This window comes from Wyeomyia smithii, chromosome 3 (assembly GCF_029784165.1).
Source record: "Wyeomyia smithii strain HCP4-BCI-WySm-NY-G18 chromosome 3, ASM2978416v1, whole genome shotgun sequence".
NCBI lineage: Eukaryota > Metazoa > Arthropoda > Insecta > Diptera > Culicidae > Wyeomyia > Wyeomyia smithii.
Window position 1 is genome coordinate 107,095,455 of NC_073696.1, and position 20,075 is coordinate 107,115,529.

At 40.3% G+C, this 20,075-nt stretch overlaps 1 protein-coding gene across 1 annotated transcript in view; it reads left to right on the plus strand.

Annotated features, from left to right (window-relative positions):
• Positions 1-20,075, plus strand: part of LOC129733238 (protein bicaudal D) — a 32,833-nt gene that overhangs the window by 1,740 nt on the left and 11,018 nt on the right. The window lies entirely within an intron of this gene.

The window sequence follows — 20,075 nt, forward strand, 5'->3', positions numbered from 1 at the left end:
GAATCGTAAAACCTGCGTAACGACAAAAGATAGGAACAAATTGCCTCAGAGCTCAAAGCTTATATCTTTTAGACTGTCCTGTGAATTTTGGGGCTCCTAGCCAAGTCGAAAATGCGTTAAGTCTTCAGATACTTGAATGAAGTTTTCCCGTGAGTAAACGTGAAAGTGACAAATCCGGAGAGCAATTACTCTGCGGCCTTTTGACGCACTTACGAGCTTGCTAGGGGTACCGATATTCACCTACCGTTGAAAATCTTTATTCTTTCCTTTTTTTCAGTTCGAGCTCTAGGGCAACATTTTTTTTGCTCTATACGGCCAGTGTAATAATTGAAAAATAAAGAATTATTATATGAAATAAACAGATTAGTAACATCAGTAATGTAACTTTTTTTAAAAAAACATAAAAACATGGAAGATTGGAAATAACATGATTCAAAAGTTATAATTGAAAAAATAATGTAAAACATCTAAAAACATAGTTTTGAATTAATCGTGAATGAAAAGTGTGCTTTACATTGCAATAAACGACAAAACTGCACAAAATAAAAATGAAAACTAGACACACCCCTAAGTGTTTCGCGAAGTAGGTAAATTGGAATTTTCATAGAATCAATATTTGAATAAAAATGTCGACTGAGCACAGTATAAAAAACGAAATCCTAAGAACACTCAAGAACGCGTCGTAAACGTTACTACTTAACAATAGAGTTTTAATAAGGTGTATAAAATCTGCATACTTGACAAACTGGTATGACGATTGGTAAGAAACAAAACAACAATAGATCGAATAGTGATAGTAGTTGTTCAAGCTTCTACGAGAAAAAAACTAGAAAGTTAGAAAATATCTAAACAAAAATAATTGGTAAAAAACGGGCCACGTTGAAAATTTTATCAACAAATTTATTTACGTTAGTTTCACAAAAATATGTTAATAATTGGCGAACCATACGAAAATAAAACAACTATTGAAATTGTAACTGTTGTACATAAAACAGTCAAATATCAATTACGAGTAAAAAAAAAATTGTGTGAATAAAATAAATATGTCAACTAGTTAAGCGTTACAAGTTGAAAATTTCAACGTTTAAATGTCACTAAAAAATCTCATCTAATGTTCGTAACAAAAGTGAAGATTTTTTATTAATCGATTATTGATGGCCCATTATCGAACACAAACACCCAAAATCAGCGTTACAAGAAAAATCAACATCGACGCCGTCGTACCCTAACCGATTATTATGAGATATCAAGTTTACACTACCCACATTGATGTTGCTATTATTATCCTCCCTGTATGCAAGGCAGACAGAACGGCTATCTTTTCCAACAGCCTGTCAACAAAGACTAGGCTTATCAGTGAGGACCCAGATGGTGGAGAGGAATTTATTTAGGGTTTGTTTATTTAGCTGAGAAAAAATATAATTTGTCAAACACCAGATTCGAATTTTCGGCAGAGGTTTGAAAATTTCATTTGTAAAATTGCAGCATCCATATCATAATTTCAATATAGTTCCAACATGAATCATCTCTATTATTTTTAATGTGTATTTCATCGGCTTCAAGCAACCTTCAAATTGATTTTTCGCATTTTTCTTTCATAACTTTTCTCGCGCCGCTTGAATGAGTTTTAAAGCAATTCGACCAATCTTTCCTGCGTGCAGCAGTGTAGGTTTCAGCGCTGGTATGGGGTTAATTGTATTGATTTTCCGTATCCCGGCTGCATCTTTTTTCCAAGCTTCTGCTTCGTCAGGCAGAACAGGAGTGAAATTCTGTTCGTTCATGTGATGTGATGTAATGTGATGCAGCTTCCCTGTTCCCACGCGGTCGAGACGTTGGGTCTGTGCACTCTGCACAGATACGTTTAATACGGGCTACTGGAGGGCACGGCCTGCCTAGGGCCTCCAGCAAAGCTGAGACGAACGAGAAAAATGTGCCTGCGAGGGACTACAACCTAGACCGGCTAATTGCGCCCGTCCGTGGATGATTTGAATTTGCTGCCGCTACTGCTGTGGCTGCTGCTGCTGCTGCTGTTGCTTGGTGCATCTTTTGCGAATTTCTTTCGCTCCGCAAAGCGGCTGCTCTCGCCTGTTGGCTGGAAATTGATTTTACCAAGAAAAGAAATTAGCGCAACTGAGCGAAAGAAAGTGGTTGTAAATGAATTATGCAATTGAAGCTGGACCAGCTCCGGACGTGGTTCGGGGCTAATTTTAGCCTTGGTTAATACTGCACACAAAGTGAATAGTGATAGTGGAAAATGGTATCACCCGAATCTACTGGAATCAATGAGTGGCACTATTTTTTTCTCTCTCTCTCTTGAATCGAATATTGATTCGAATAGATTATTTGGAATGCTTCGCTAGTTATCTGTACTGATAGAAACTCGCGGTGTCGCGTATTTGTCGTGGTGTATCAGCTACAAGCCATTACGTGTTGTTTGCAATGTATTGGATATGTGTTATCGTCCGTTTGGCACTTTGGTTAATTGTACTTTATTACTTGCACAACTTCATCACAATAGATAAAAGTCATGTTTGTTTTCATATAACTGTAATGAGACGTTCATGTTTCCACATACATTGAGATTTTTATGTAAGCTTGATGCCTCCAAAATTTTTTAGATTCTTTTCATACAATCCTCGTTCGGTGTATGAACAAAAACAGAAATAGTAAAGTTATCAGGAAATTTGTTTTTATCTAAAATAACCCGATGGAATCAGAAAGAAAAAACACAAAAAGTTTCAAATCAAATGAAAAGTTGCAAATATAAAATTTTTTGACAGTTTCCATATTTTTTAAACTTTATAGCGATTGTGAAACCTCCCAGCTGGTCTCGAGGTACGATGCTGGCCTAACAAGCCAGTCGTCGTAGGTTCGAGTCTCGGCTCGGGAGAGACTGTTAGCACAGAACGGAAGGTCAACTTCAGGTATATGATCAAACAGAAAGTGCACACAAAGAGGACTGAAAAATCACGAATGAATTTTCTTTGCCCTCAGCCATTTATATTTGTCGTGTACATTTATGCCACTGCGACAGTGGTATAAAGTGGTATAATTTATTCGTTGTTTTGAATTGACGGTTATTTCAACAGTTTAACCTGTTTAATTCGAGCTTTTACGTGCAATGCGAAAACGTTCTGCGAAAACAGCTAAGTTTCACATTTGTGCAATTTTTTATATTCGAAAATCTATAATGTGGCATAGTGGAAGTAAGTAAAAGAATCAACACAAGCTATCTGATGTCCCGTACATGTTGGTTTGGAAAACGAACCACAATCAATGCTATTTAAAACCGGGTGTTCGAAACTGTTAATGATGCAATCACATATTGCGAAGGTCTTCCTCTCTCGATTGTATCATGTTTTAGCGACAGTTATTTATAAAAATTAGTTTGAAACTTTATCGTTGTCATAAAGCAAATATGAAGTGTTTTTTTTTGTTTTTGTTTAAAGGAAGTGCTACTTCGTGTTGTAAGAAGATGTAGTACAGATATATTTTGTTTGGCAAATATCTAGATATTTTATAATTTTTTTTTTGTTCACACAACATTTATTTGACACGGCAAAATACAAATTAATGTTTTACGGAGCCAATTAAGTCAAATGCCTTATGGTCTAAAATATCTTATAAGCTAAAGGCAATTTTTTTATGCTCGCTGCCGACTACGAGTTGAAATTTTATAATATTGAATCAATACCTTAGTCGACCATGAAATTTCCAAATAGGTTTCATCCTGTTATTTCATTATATCACATGTTTTATAGATCACCCGAGATCCAAACTCTGAAGGTATATCGGTTTTGGACTCATTGATGCTAGATGCATCCGATGGAATAAAAATAAGGAGGATGAGATTAGATAAACTTGGATAAGCTTCTGGAGCAACGGATAATGTGGTTGTACGAACGGATAATTTGGTTGTAGCATATTAATTTTGCGAACGATATTTCGATATTAACTATTCACGGATTTCTGGTGTTTATATATCAGCTAGAAGAGTGTAATTTTCGGAACAAACGTGATTTTATATGATTGTCCTTCAATTTTTCAATGAAGAATAAAAATCGCATAAATGACAGTTGGTACATGGGCGAACTGTTATTGTAGCGATTTCGAGCAGATTTCGAACTGTTTTAAATCGGAATTTTAAAACCGAAGGATAACGATAGAAAATTAATAAAAATCATGATTTTATGTGATAGAATATTTTTAAAAATCATGATTTTATTTGAATGTGTGAATGAACCGATTCTTTGAAAAGAGCGAAAGAATGAACGGCTCACGAAAAAGAGCCACGGTTTTTTTAGCGCACCAGAACTGATGGATTCGCGCGAACCCGAAGTTTATCGAGAAAATACGAACTGTCAACGCTCGTGAATCATTGTGAACCATTAGCGGTTCATAAGAGTCTGTTCGGAACGGTGAGTGAGCGGTTCAGAGCCGCTTTTGCAAAAGAGCCGTTCCGCACACCCCTATGTGAAGTCTTGCTCTTCGGCCCAAATAACACAGTTATACATTTTGCCAAAGCCAGTCGACATGTTGAGCAGGAGTGCGAATGAAATAGCTTGTCCCCGGGTCGTTTCACACCTCCTGATTTACTGGTCTCATTTCGAAAAATTCACACGAAAAAGCAGGTCTTCTTCACACAGAGTTCTATTCCATAAAATCAATATGCGTCGAGGCGAAACTAATTTAGAACACTTTTATATTAAATTGAAATAAGTCTTAGAATAATCTTTCACATTATGTGGATGTAACCAATATCTTCTTTTCAATGGTAGTACAAAGAATTTAGCAAATAGCATATGCAATCTCTCTGGTGCAGCGATACTATGTAAGTCGCAGATTCAAAAGCACAGCAAAGCCTTGCTACTACATTCTAAATCGGAACTCGACATTCTGTTATACACCGACTTCGCATCCAACTGTTTGAGTGTACAGGACAATTGCGGGGCTAGCACTACGATCCTACTGACAGTGTCAGTCTGACACTAACAATCTCTTCTGAGCCGAGACTCGAACCTACGACAACTGGCTTTGTATGCTAGCATCGTACCTCGAGACCATCTGGGACGGTTCGAGATCGCAAATTCAATAAGCATTCGAATCCTAATCACTTTTCGTGACGGACGGAATTTAAATATTGCTTTCATCCCCGTACCTTTCAGTAGTAAAAATTTGCAAATTTCCAGATCGATTATATTATTCGTACTCATACGTCAAAAGTGTAATATAAAACATCTTTCAAATGCTTGTGATAACCAGTATTGCTGGGAAACTTGAGAGAATTTAAAAGTAATAATATCGAATAAACACATAACCGCATTAAAAGAGTGCACCTGTAGTGTTTTCGCTTGGCAGATTTATACCAGTGTGTATGACAGATGTCAATAAAAGAAGTATAAATTCTATTTATTTTCCGTGTAAAATGCGTTCTTTCCACCACAAGGGAGCACTGCAAAATTCACTGAGCACTCAGCAGTTTTCAAATCACAGATGACCTTCCGTTCTGTGCTGTTAGTGTCAGTAGGATCGTAGCGCTAGCCCCGCAATTGATTCTGTACACTTAACAGTTGGCTGCGAAGTCTGTGTATAATAAACAGAAGGTCGAGTTACGAATCGGAATGTAGCACCAAGGCTTTGTTTTGTTTTGCCTTTAGCGATTGTGAAACAAATCCTATTTGTATATTGAAAACTGTATTTTTAAGTAGAACAGTAGAACAAATTTCAGCGCCTCCAAAATAATTTACAAACGCTATCCTAAGTTGAATTGAGACTATTGAACTTGTGTTTCGTATTCTTGGGATCAATCTGAACATGTAACTTAAACGTTACCAACAATAAATGAAATACTTTATCAACATGAACTAAGTGTAAAAATCCCGTGCTTGTTATTTGAAATAAGAGTTCAGATATGCAAGTGTAGCATGTTCCTCAGTTTGGAAGATTTTCGTTAGGACACAGAACTTGTGCGTTTTGGATCAAACGCGGTTATTTATTATCGGGAAAATGAGATTTGTTTTTGTTCTTTTAAACTTTGGTGGTGGTGGATGTGGTAAACTTCAAAGAAAGGTAATTCGAAATGAGTCTTGCTTTTCGGATGTTGACTTTGAATAATTTGCAGGTTTTGGTTGACAAAAAATAGACCAATTTATTTTCGTCAATTCGGGGCGTTTCTAGTTTGTTTTCGATAATTACAAAAATATGGAAGTTTTTGTAAGTGGTCGGGAAGTTTTTGGGCTAGGATAGGTTAATTTTCATGTCATGTAAGCAGGCTTAACATTTCAGATATTCACTAGTGTGTAGGAGAATATCTTTCACTGCGAAAACAACTGCTCTCACATTGATGGGCAAAACGACGCACTTGCTTGAAGAGAGCAGCGAATCATATGTAGGGGTAAGCGGGGTAAGGCCGCCCCCTTTAACAATTCTGTTTATAGAAACAAAAGTTGCGACTGCAATTTCATTTTTTCTTTGCTAAAATTAGAATTGAAATGAGTAGTAATAATAATTATGAATTTTTTTTACTCATATTTTAAATTTTTTAATGTTTTTTTTTGTAGAAAAATATTATTATCTGAAAGTTTACCAACGACTCTATACTAATCAAACAAACCGGCCAAATAAAATCTTTACAAAATTTGAGCTATTAATTTTTTTTACTCCACGATCCATCAACCATCAAAGTTTAGCTAACCTTTTGTAGATTTTTCAGACAAAAATATGATTATTTTGAATTAAATTTTTAAAAATTTTATTTTTAATTCAATTTTTTATCTTTCCTTAAATTTTTTTTTACAGTGTATACTTTTTTCGGAAGGGCAAAAATACTATTTTCTACTTTGCCAAAGACGTCATACCGATCAAACAACCCGTCCTGGCTATAAAATTATTTTCGCTCATTGATCCAATTTTTACACAAGTTTACTTCTTTCAAATATTAGTCTTGTTGAAAAAATATTACTAGAAAAGTAGTATACGTGGCGGTTCTACTCCATGTATAGTGGGCGGCCTTACCCCCATTATTAAAATATGAAAAAATATAAAAAAATATGTTCGAACGGTCTCGTTTTGCGTATGCAATACTATTTTAACAAGAATAAATCGCGCAAGATGTATTGAAAGTTCTTGTGAGTAGTGCTCGACATCGCACAATGGTTCCGTTTTTTTTTAAGAAAGGCGGTCATAAATACTGTTTTCTTATGTCTTGAGCTCAAAACGTCAATCTGAATGTATTTTTCGATGCTGAATTCAAAAATCACATCTATTTTGATGTATTTTCTATAACTTCGTGGTTAAGGGTCATTTAAAAGTACTGGTATTTTGAACCAACTTTGGCTTGACTACTTTTTCTCACTATGCAATTTTCCCAACTTTCAATGCTCGATGCCAAAAATATTTCACGAGTGCCTACATATAAAATAACCGCGTTTCTCGATGTGTCTTTGGAAATTGGGGATATGTTTGGTTCACAAAATTTATTTGATATGGCACAATACATGTTAAGGAAATTATAATAAAAAAAATATATAATTTACAAAATATCATAAAAAGTGTTGAAATAAAAATCTTTTTGCGTTCTTCTTAGGCTGACCACGAAAAGAAACTGTTCTTTCCTTGGTGGTATTATCATAGTTCGATGATAAAAGATCAATCAGCTCTACCTCATTCAACCATGTGGCACATCTTTTTATGCAGCTGTTCTTTGTTCTATTAGATTATTTCCAGTCAACTGATAATTGTGTGTAAATGTAATGTATTCGAGCTTGCTATTCATCTAGCTTCAAGTTATAACAATCCCATAGCGATGAGTGTATAGATTCTAAAACATTTTGTATCTTTTAATAAATCCTACCAGATTCTCCAGCTCAAATTTTGAAGATAAGCATTTTGGGAAATGTACATCTAAGCAATAAATCTAGAAATATATTTACGTAAAAAGGTATTCGCCGAAAATGGGTTGCCAAATATTACCGCAGAAAAAAACACTCAAAAACAAAACAAAAACGAAGAGAAGTCTCGGCAGCCAAATTGTGTTTTGGACATATTAATGACACCTAACAAACATTTTGATGTATTGCCCTTACGTAAATTCGCTTAAGAACATTGTTGAATTGACAAATGAAAATACACTGGGGTCGCTTTTTACGCGGTTGGTTGTACCGCATTTAAAAGGTTAGATTCGATATATTTATACTAAACTTATTTGATACCTATGAATAATTTTCCGAATCGAGTAAAAATAATCCGCGTTTTTGTAAAAATATTTCGTTTAAAAAAACGCATAAAAACAACTCTTTTTTACGCGGGTTGTTTTTATGCGTTTTTTTAAACGAGATATTTTTACCCCCAGTGTACGTTGGTGATATCCATTTTTATCAAAATGTACCTATTTTGCAGTTGGCTCAGTTGTTAACAACACAATACAACATTCTTAAAACCACTAGAAAAGGCTCAACATTCCTTGTTTTTGGACCTTCATATCAAAAAACCGCTTTTGATTTCTTAAATTCACTGAAAGGGGGTGAAATTGCACTTAACCTAATAGCATCTTACAGCTGTTTAAAAGTGAAAACTATGCGCACTTCCAAGTCCCACCGTGAACAATTCCTTCGTAATACAACACAATAATTTATGCCTTTATTAGATTCAGACTACGAAGGATGCTGAGAGGTGAAAAAATACCAAAATAATGGAATTTGATTTTGGCTTTATGACCTATGGGGGAACCACTGTGTATCGGATCGTTCTAAAAGTTCTAAAAGTCCACCAAAACTCAGGTAGGACCGGAATCATCAAATTTCGATTTCATTTCGGACCGAACCGGATTGTACTTCCGAAATCCGAAAAGTCCGGTAGAAAAAATCAAACTCAATTTTTGATTTGATTTTCATTACTAGCAATGCTTTTTTATTGTAGACTTTTTATTTAAATTTTTATGAAAGTGCTTTACTGCATACACCCTTTCAGAACATCTTTCCCGAGTCTCGTGGTGGTTATCTTCATCACAAAATACAAACTTATTTACCTTACCAATCAACTCCAGGCCGAAGTGTCCGTTACTGTTCGAAGGAGTCATCTCCATTCAATTCAGTCCATGATTGCAGCTCGCCATCCATGTTGTCTGCGGAGGCCCCGTAGGTTGTCTTGTCTTGTCGCTGCGCGCCTCGTCGCCCCGTTCCAGCCGGGTTGTTTCCGAGAACCATTTTCACCGGGCTGTCGTCCGACATCCTTACGACATGCTGAGCCCAAGTAACATTAAAACATTTTTTTATACTCTTGACATTGCTAAATCTACCTTCAATTAAGATAAACCTTAATGGCTACAATGAAACTATGAAATGACTATATTATATATAGCTACAAGGGCTCACGCTGCAAGAGGGTGTTATATTTTAAAGCTAGCTATATAAATATACGTTTTGGTCGGCAACCCTTAACACAGCTTGAATGAGAATTTTAATGACATAAAAGTGAACTTAAGACGTCATTCGAAGGATTACTTGGGATTTAAAACCCCTGCGTTTGCAGGCAATTATGAACACAGACACACAAAACTGTAAATATAAATTATATGAATTGATTCTTTGATACAACATAAAGCCATCATCAAACTATTTAAGTTCAATTCATGTACATATGATATTCTTTTACTTCCATGAATAAATATTTTTTAAAAATAATATCGAGCTTAAATGGACATGCCAAGACAATTCTTCGATAAATTTTGCTATAAAACTACCAAACAAAATAAGCCCCTTGATAAAATTGTGGAATTATATTAAAATTTTTACGAAGCAAGTTGACCAAGCATCAAGAGATTGGTCATTGCATCTTCTTACCTAGTACAAGGTTTCAACATCGTCTACCGCAATTAGCACTACGCCTTTTACATTGCAAATTTCTGGATTTCTGGTGAATTTTATGTGAAATTTCGATTCTGCAACTTGTGGTTAATCAGCCTCCGCCATGATCCATCTTCCTTCAGCACTCCACAGATGGTACGCAGCATCTTCCGTTCGAAAACTCCAAGGGGGCGTTGGTTCTCCACGAGCATGGTCCAGGTTGCGTGGTCGTAGAGGACTACCGGTCTGATCAGTGTTTTGTAGGTGGTCAACTTCGTGCGGCAGCGGGTTTTAGTCGAGCCGAGCGTCCTCCGGAGTCCAAAGTAAGCACGATTCTCTGCCATAGGTCGTCGACGATTTTTTCCGCTGGTTTCGTTGTCAGCAGTCACCAGTGAACCCAAATACACAAGCTCGTTTACCGCCTCGAGTTCATCACCGCTAATATTAGTTCGTGGTGGTAGGCTGATACTGTCTTCTTTGGGACCTGTTCCTCTCATGTACTTAGGCTTCGATGCGTTCATGGCCAGTCTAATTCGTCCGACTTTAGTCTTCAATCTGATGTTCGTCTTCGTCATCTTCTCAAGGGTTCGTGTTACGAAGCCAAAGAGCCGAACGGACCTCCTGAATATCGTGACACTCGTGTTAATACACGCCCTTCGTCTCACACCTTTCAAAGCGATATTAAATAACAAGCACGAACAGGGGCGACTTATCCATAGGTTCAACCTGAGCATTGCTCACGGAAACGCCATGCAAAAAATAAAATTTAAATCCAAATTTATATTTATTCTTTATTATTTTTTAGTTTCATTTTCAAATAGTAACAAAGAGAATGGCTTGCGTTTTTTCGCGGCCATAATTGTGATTACCTTCCCAAACTGTGATTTTCAGAATTCGGTGTTGAACAGGTAGGCCGATCTCCTCTTTAACCTCCGTACATCGAGATCTATTACCACTTCGTCGTCGTCTTCAGCTACACTGCTCACACTTGTTCGTGACATGGTTTTCGTCTAGGTCCCTGCACATGTCGGCTTGTGGTACATAGCCTTTGCGCGTACTGTTCAGCATTTCGTAGAACTTTCGTGTGTCACACACACAGATAAGGCAGTACTTTAAAAAGAACCCACACCTTCCCAATCGGAACGTGGCCAAAAAGGAAAGCTGTACCGTGAGTGTCAGGTCAAGCCAGGCTGTCTCGTAAGGGACGACGAGACATACTTCAAGGCGTACACCAAACAAATCCCCGGCCTGGAGTTTTTTGTGAGGTTACGGAAAAGTTCCAGAAGAAAAAGACGGACAAATTCGCGAAGAAGCACATGTTGTGGCAGGTGATCTGCGAGTGCCGACGGTACAGCAAGCCGTTTGCTACAACCGACACCATAACAGGGCAGATTTATCGAGAGGAATGCTTCAGTCCTTCTTCCGTTCTCACTGTGGTCCCACGCTGTTCTAGTCAGATCTCGCTTCGTGCTATTATGCCAAGCCTGTAATAGATTAGAACGAAGCGAAGGGCGGTAATGTGTCCCGAAGGAGGCGAACCCGTTTTGAGCGATAACAAAAGAAAAGCTGAAGAAAAGAGGAAATATATTCAAAACCGATGAAGCTTTGAAAAAAAAAACTGGGAGAAATTGTGTAAGGAAGTTGGGCAAACCCTCGCTCAAGATCTGATCCAATCGAGTCCAATCTTCATGCATACTGCAACGAGATAATTGTCCGAATCTATAGTCGCACTGCAGTAGGTGCGAACGTTGATGACGTCTGAGAATAATTTTCCGTTGATTAGAACGTGGTAGATTTGGTTCTCCACTTGTAAGTCCAGGTGACTATGTGGATGTCTTTGCGGGAGAAGAAGGCACTTCTGATTACCATACCGCGTGAGGCTGCAAAGTTCAAGCATCGTTGGCCGTTACCATTTGATGCGGTGTGATGGCTATTCGGCCCGATTACCGGTCTGTATATCACAAAAACTTATGTTTCTTTATTATTGCGACACAAAACACTGTTGGTGCAAAAGTAATTCTGCGCTGCGTAGCCGCAAGGTTGCAGAGTTCGCTTTGTCAGGCGGATAGTCGTGGGTTCGAATCTTAGTAGAACCAGGCCATTCATGTCAGAAAGGACTTAAACATGGGTTTATTCTCAGGTTCCCCACCAGTTCCCCTTCCTTTACGCTGAAATCTACAATACCTTTGCATGACTCCCTCGTAACAAAAATAAATCCCTCTTATCAATAAAACTGGCTAGAAGGACGCACGACTTCTTCAGGGAATTATAATTGGAGATATTTTCACATTACACACATTAGCACACACATTAGCACTGATAAAAAATACTAATAATCTCAATAGCTAATTGCTAATAATAAAAGTGCGGGATACAGTAGACACCCGGGCATATCTCACAATAGATCAACGATTCTGGTCGTAGTAGTTTCTTAGTACGTAGTGCAAAAACTACTGAGCTGAATATTTCTGAGATATTTTTTTGCGTTAGTCAAGATGTAGAAAAACTTAAAATTTGTCTGTAATTTTTAGTTATTGTATTTTCTCAAAAATAAAAAAAATGCAGGCTAAAATAACCCGAGAATTCAAATTTTTTAACAACCACTTGACATCATTAAGGATGGAAAAATTCACTTGAAGAACCATTTCCAATTCCTATCGCATGGAATACGTTTGCTTGTTCTCACTTTTGTAGGTAATTACATACTCTTGGTTTTATCATAACAATTTAGTGCGAATGACAAGTGTTGTGTCTAATTCCACTTTTAAAGTTGTTCCCGTGATGTTTATTAAGTGAGCGTCACATGGAAATAGTAATTTTGAACTGTTTATTCTGGCTAATAGAATTAAGTGTAAATCTGGATTTATTTAGAGAATTTAATCAAAAGCCGCCAATTATATTAAAGTTTTCAATAATTGTTAAATTTATTATACCGAACGGGAACAGTCCTTTTTTCCGCCATATAATTCCACTCCTTTCGATGACAGCGGCTAGTCGCTTCACTCGACCAAAGCCTATATCTTATGTTCCACCCAGTTTTTGCTCCCATTACCGGAACGAAAGCACACGAATTCAAATGCCGAGTGAAATTAAATGCTCGATTTTCACCTATCATCTGGTGTGCCTCTCGAATCGCTTGCCGGGTATTCCAACCGCACCTTCGACACCGGCACTGTGCACATATCGAGGCACAAAGGCACCACACAGACACCTTTCGAACGCCATCGATTCACGGCCTTATTCGCCACACCCATCAGTCTAGATAGTCAAAAGCAGCAGCAGTAGCAGCAGAATAGTGCCCATAAAAAGCCTATAGTGAACTCCTAGTTTATCATGCGAAAAATCAACCATCGATATTTAGCGTGAAAGTGGGTATTTTCGTCTCATTTGAAAAGCATACCATTGTTCTGCAAGTTTTCAACGCGAATAATGTGTATGTAAACTATGTTTGCTGGTTGTTCTGACCGATGAGCGCATTCTACGAATTGCATCAATTGATTCGGAAATTATGCTATTACCCTAGCGTATAAAGGATGGTTAGTGCATATGGTGCTAGATGGAGGGTTTCCCCGGTAAGCTGTATCAGCAATATCAGTATTGTCATGACAATACTGAAGAAGCATCCGTCTTTGAGTAGTTCGATATTACCTTCATATCCTGACAGCGGCTTATGTTCAGTTGGAATGATTTTTTTTATCAAGTTGGTTGAAGTGAGGTAATTATGTTTGATAGAAAATTCTTAATGATATACTTTTACAAAAATACCTCTCTTCAGCTTATTATGCGCCTATCGAATAAATTGTAAGCTTTATTAGTCAAACTCCTACAACATACTTCCATTCATGAGAAAAGCCATGCTACTGTCAGTGCACTGTGCAATTCGATCTATATAGTCAAGTAATGTACTTAATGTATGAAATGATTGGTAGCGAAAATGACTTTCATATTTTTGCAATGCATTGAAATTCGTAAGCACGCCAATTTCCGCGATAAATTACGAACTGCAACGATCAACCCTCTAGTGCCCAATGCTGCCATTTGGCGGGCTTCAGTCGAAGTTCCGAAAAGCTTCAATTAATACTTAAAAAGTGTTTATAATGGTTTATAGTGATTTTATCGAAGTCCGTTTAGAAATTAATTTGGGCACTAGAGGGTTAATCAACTTTTTTTTCAGTGAAATTTCAGCATCCCAAAAGTTTCATAATCTGAAAAAGACTATTTCGGGTGCAAAACTGTGCCTGTGCAGCCGTTTCATGGTTCGCTGCACAGTTCTGTGAATGGAAAAAATGGTTCACAACGGAAATACACTTGAGACAAGTGCATCGTTATAAGCGTTCTATTCTCTGGTTTTTCCGTGGATGCATTGCAAGCTGTGCGATGGAACGGAGCGATAGTAACAGCATATTTCATTACGAAATGTTTCTCATTTTGGTAGTACCAACGATGCATCCCGAGAAGTGATCTGTTATTGAGCGGAACGAAAATCCAGTTGCTAACGATTCGATTTACATACTGTCGAATGAAGTGACTTTGTACGGATAATCAAAAATAATAATGAAAAATATGCATTGTATTATTGTTTTTGTACTATGGATACCATGATGGAAGTTCTATCGTACTATTACTGACCATCTTCTCAGACATGTACCAGCAAACGATGTTCAAAAATTAAATCCTTTTTCTTCTGTATGAGCTTGTCACTGAGATCAGAAAGGTTGACCTAATGTAATTTTGCCACACTTCTTTTATGAGCAATACCACTATTGAGAGTTATTGATGTGCTTATTAAGGGTTTTCACGTGGAGTTCGCATACAAATACCCAGCCGTAAACTATGTATCTTCAATTACTTGTCAATGGAGGTGAATATTTTACGGCTGCGTGTTTGTATACGAGCCCGATATGAATACCCATTTTATTTATCCGTGCTTGTGTGTATGTTTTTACCCTTCCTATAATACTAACTGCTCTACCAAGCCTCGTTCTTCCTGCTCATCGCTAATCATGATTCCCTGGAGAAATTTCCATCTATGTGTTCTTCTGGCCAGCTTTATCATAGAAGGGTCTTATTTTGTTAAGAGATGCCGGTATTGTAGGGTTCAACCAGGAGTTTTTTATTTTTTCTTATTTGTTTTCCGTCAGTCTAATTCTACCACTGTTGTTCCAATCAACGACACCCGGGAAGGCGACTCCACTCAGGATACTCATTTACAATACAGACGTGGGTCAGAAGTGCGTCCCAGTCACCGAAGGAGTACCGCGAGGTTCTATCCTGGGTCCGGTGCTGTGGAATGCCATGTATGATAATGTGTTGAAACTTAAGCTCTCTCCTGGAGTGGTGATTGTTGGCTTTGCTGACGACATAACTCTAGAAGCCTATGGCGAGGCCGTAAAAGAAGTCGAGTTGAAAGCTGTACATTCAATTAAAATCGTAGCAAACCGGATGCGCTCCATGACGCTGGAGCTAGCGCATTACAAGACGGAGGTCATTGTGGTAAGCAATCGGAAATCGGAGCAGGAGGGGAAAATTAGTATTGGCGGATGAACTATAGCCTCAAAGCGGTCTTTGAAACTCCCAGGAATAATGGTCGACAACAAGCTCACCTTTGGGAGCCACATCGGCTACGCCTGTAAAAAAATTTTAACGGTCATCGCGGCATTATCACGTATGATGAATAATAGGGTATGGAGCACCAGTATGGTCTAAGCCGTTAGGTACTGCCTGTTACAGGGGCAAAATGAAAAGCAAATACAGGCTCATGTACCTGAGGGTTGCGTGCGCGTATCGCACGGTATCATACGAGGCAGTATGTGTCCTGGCATGGTGCCCATAAGCATTATAATAAGGGAAAATGCAAACTGCTTCGATGGACGTGACTTATGGGGTATACGGAACGAACGATCACACTCGATGGTCAGGTGGCAGAGGTACTGGTCCAACTCTACCAAGGGCATATGGACACATGGACTCATACCGGCGGTAGTCGGATGGGTCGAAAGGCGACATGGGGAAGTCAACTTCCACCTGACACAGTTCCTGTCAGACCATGGTTGCTTCAGGTAGTGTCTGCATAGATTTGGTCATGCAGACTCGTCGTGATGCCCCGAGTGCTCAGATGCGAAGAAATCTGCAGAGCGCGTGTTTTTCGTATGCCCTCGTTTCGCGCAAGTAAGGAACGATATGATATCGGTGAGCGGACCGGACACCACCCCGGGACATTTGGTTTGCAGAATGTGCGCGAGCGAAGCCATCTAGAGAGCGGTCAGCGCGACTGCTACACTGGGCCGTCGACTACCCGTAAAAGTCACAGTACCCGCGAGCGGCTTCGATGGAGTGAATAGGGCCGCTCCTATCACCCAAATGCACCATCTCGCCCATTGGAACCGATACCAGTAAGGCTCAAGTTATGGCAACTGGTCGCAGTGTTGAGGATAAGAGTATGTACACTGGTACCAACGGTTGTGGTTAAGGGTGGCGGAAAGGCGGCGACGCCAAAAGCCACACGGGGGACTCAGCGATTCAAGGCCAAGGGACGCGGTCAAAAGGGATAGAAAGGCAAGTACGCCGAAGCTACCCTCGACGGCGAACGTGGCTCCGGTGATCTGCTGGTAACGGCAGTCCAAGTGGAGATGGAAACGCTACCTAGAGTGGCGGCACTGTCGACACAGTTCGAAGCCATAATCGAGTTTGCGGACTACCGTAGCAATCCATAATCGAGTTCGCGGACTACCGTAGTAATAAAGGGTGTCCACGATGAAATTGCCACACCATGAAATTGCTCTAACTTTTTAACCGTTGGGTAGAATTTAATGAAAATTTAGGTGGATTTAGTTCATAGTGCATTATTTACATCTTGCAAGTTTTAAAGTCCTGTGAGCAAAACTCGCAGAAATGGAGTCGAAGGAACAGCTCGTGCGTGATAAAATCCAGGCTTCTACCGTTCTCTTGATTTTTGCTCAAATTTCCTTCTCTACCTGCCAAACCACTTGGAGAACTAGACTTTCTCTCACACAGAATGAGAAATTATCCACATCTAGGCGTAGAGTATTTTAGTCGCAGAGTTCCTTTTCACTCATAATCATCGCGTTTTAGGGTTTAAATTTTGTTTGCTCTCTCAGTTTAAGAGGTAGTAGTTTTCGTTAGCTTCTCCTTGACTAGAAGAGAAGTTGGCCAAATATCAAAACATTTAAGTTCACATTGAAACCACATCTCAACCGTTTTCGAATTTAATACTATAGGAAGATACACAACTCACCATGGGTGCGTATTCTGCAGAAAGTTCGATTTTATACTGTTTTTGAAGCACCCCAGAGCGATGAGAACGGTAACGCAATGCTCAGCTGATCGCCGAGCAATCTATTTCACTTTTCTTGCGTGCGCGGATGAGCAATTTAAAAGAGTTTCACCGGGATTTTTTCACTGTCAAATTAGGAGCGTTTTTTCGTCAGAGAAACTATTACTCTGCGCTCTCTCCACAGCAGATGGTGTGATGCACATTGAATGTAAGCTCACAGTTGTTAAGAGGGAAGAAAACTGTTTCTCTTAAAGATGAAGATGAGCAAAACAAAGCCTGATAAAATCTTGCGCATTCATCACGAGAACAAAGATCTCTCGCATCGTTCCATCGCTAAACCGTTGGGAATAGCGAATTCCTCGTTGTCGCGAGTGATTAAGCGGTTCGAGGAACGATTGACCACCGATCGGAAGCCCAGAAGTGAAGGAAAAAGTATTCCGTACAACACCAAAAATCACAACCGCGTAGTTGGGGCCTTCAACCGAAACCCGAACGCCTCCGTTCGGGATGTGGCTAAGAAGCTGCACCTAAGCCGAAGTTTTGTCCAGAAGGCCAAAACTAAGGCTGGGCTTCGAACGTTCAAGGTACAAAAGGCCCTAATCGCGACGAGAAGCAGAACAAGTCCGCCAAAACCCGTGCCAGGAAGTTGTACCTTAACATGCTGACGAAAGTTGAATGCTGCATCATGGACGACGAAACATATGTGAAGGCCGACTTCAAACAGATCCCCGGCAACCTGTTTTTCACGGCCAAGGATAAGTTCAGCGTTCCGGAGCATGTCCGCACTCAGAAGATGTCCAAATTTGCAAAAAAATTCCTGGTTTGGCAAGCCATCTGCACGTGCGGGAAGCGGAGTGCGCCTTTCGTAACCCAGGGCACGATGAACGGACAGGTGTACATGGAAGAGTGCCTCCAGAAGCGGCTGCTTCCTCTCCTGAAGGCCAACAACGTCTCAACAATCTTCTGGCCGGATTAAGCCTCATGCCACTACTCCAAGGACGTGCTGAAGTGGTATGCGGACAATAAGGTCAATTTCGTGCCGAAAATGTTCAACCCTCCCAACACTCCGGAGCTCCGCCCCATCGAGAAGTACTAAAGAGTAATAAAATACGAGTAGAATGGTAAAATGAAGTTTAATAGTTATTTTTCAATCCCTGAAAATTTGATGACAATCGGATGAAAACTCGAATTTTGCAAATCAATTATGTGTGTGGCAATTTCATCGTGGACACCCTTTATTTCGAAGCACTTGAAACAGAGTCTTTTATCGCTACGCATCAGCATCAACTGTGCGAGGATCGACTACGCTGCGCTCACGAAGCGTACGGAAACGGCTGGAAAAGTGCGAAAATGCAACCGTGTCTAAATGCACAAAAACTGTCGTATTGTCGTTCGCCAAGGTTTGATCATCAGAACCGACCGCGAAGCGAACGAGGCATTCTCTGGGAGAGCAGGCTCCCGCGATCATCAAAAGGAGGGTGATCGAGACGGTCTGTCAACGGAGAATGTTGGGCTCACAAAAGCAAAAGTTCAGCAGGGACACCACGGGTAACGGAAAATGGACTACCGTGGTGGACACAAAGTTGCCGAAGTAGGTAGCCCAAAAAGTATTAGAGAAGGACGTGCAAGTTCGGGCCCTCAACTCGGAGGGGGCTCTTCTGCTTTAAAACCTGGGCGAAATCACCGAAGGGTGCGACATTGCACAAGCCTTTGAAAAGGAATGTGGGGTTGTGGTGGCCGTAGAGGCAATTCGCCTCCGAAAGGGTGCTTCTGGGACCCAGGTTGTAACCGTAAATCTTCCATCGCTGGAAGGAAGAAAAGCCCTGAAGAAACCCAAGCTGGAGGTCGGTTGGTCGCTATGCCCCTTAGGCATCCTCCAGCAGCCCGATGTTTGCTTCAGGTGCTTCGAGCGGGGTTCGTTGAAGGGCCCGACAGGTCTAGCTTTTGTCGACGCTGCGGTGGTGCAGGCCATAAAGCGCGGGACTGCAGGGCGCCTCCCAAGGCCCCGAGCGCCCGGGTAGCAAGCCGGCTACTGAACCACAGGCGTGAGGGTGACGCAATCAACTCTGAACCACTGCTACGCGGCATAGCAACTGCTATACCAAGCAGCCACTGAGTCGTTGTCGGACATTGCCATCATATCGGACCCCTACCGCATCCCTACCGGAAACGGTAACTTGGTAGCGGATAAGTCCGAGATGACGGCCATATGGACGACAGGCAGGTTCCCGTTTCAGGAGATTGTATCGACCTCGAAAGAGGGTTACGTGGTTGCCAAGGAGGCCGGAATATTCTACTGCAGTTCCTTTGCTCCGCCGCGTTGGTCTACAGAGTGGTTCGCTCAGATGATCGATCGTGTAACCGTGGAACTCCAGCGTGAAAGAAGAATTTCGTCATGCTAGATGTGAAAAACGCATCCAATAGCGCCAGCTGGGATCCTATAGTCTACGCGCTTTGGAGTCTCAGAGTGCCGGTGCCACTGTACAAGATTCTGGAAAGTTGCTTCCAGAATCGAGTGCTGATCCACAACACACACGAAGGTCAGAAGTGCGTCCCGCAACCGCAGGGGCACCGCAAGGTTACATCCTGGGTCCGATATTGTGAAATGCCATGTATGACGGTGTGCTGGAGTTTAGGTTCCCATCGGGAGCGGTGATTGTGGGCTTTGCTGACGACATAACTCTAGAAGTCTACGGCGAGTCAGTTAGCGAGGTCGAGCTGAAAGCCACGCTATCCATACGCGTTGTTGAGGATTAAATGCACTGCAGAAAACTGGAGTTGGCGCACAGTAAGACAGAGGTCATTGTAGTGATTAACCGTGAATCGGAACAGAAGGCGGCGATTAGTGCCGGTGGATGCACTATCGCTTTAAAGCGATCCTTGAAGCTCTTGGGGGTAATGGTCGACAACAAGCTCACGTTTGGGAGCTACGTCGACTA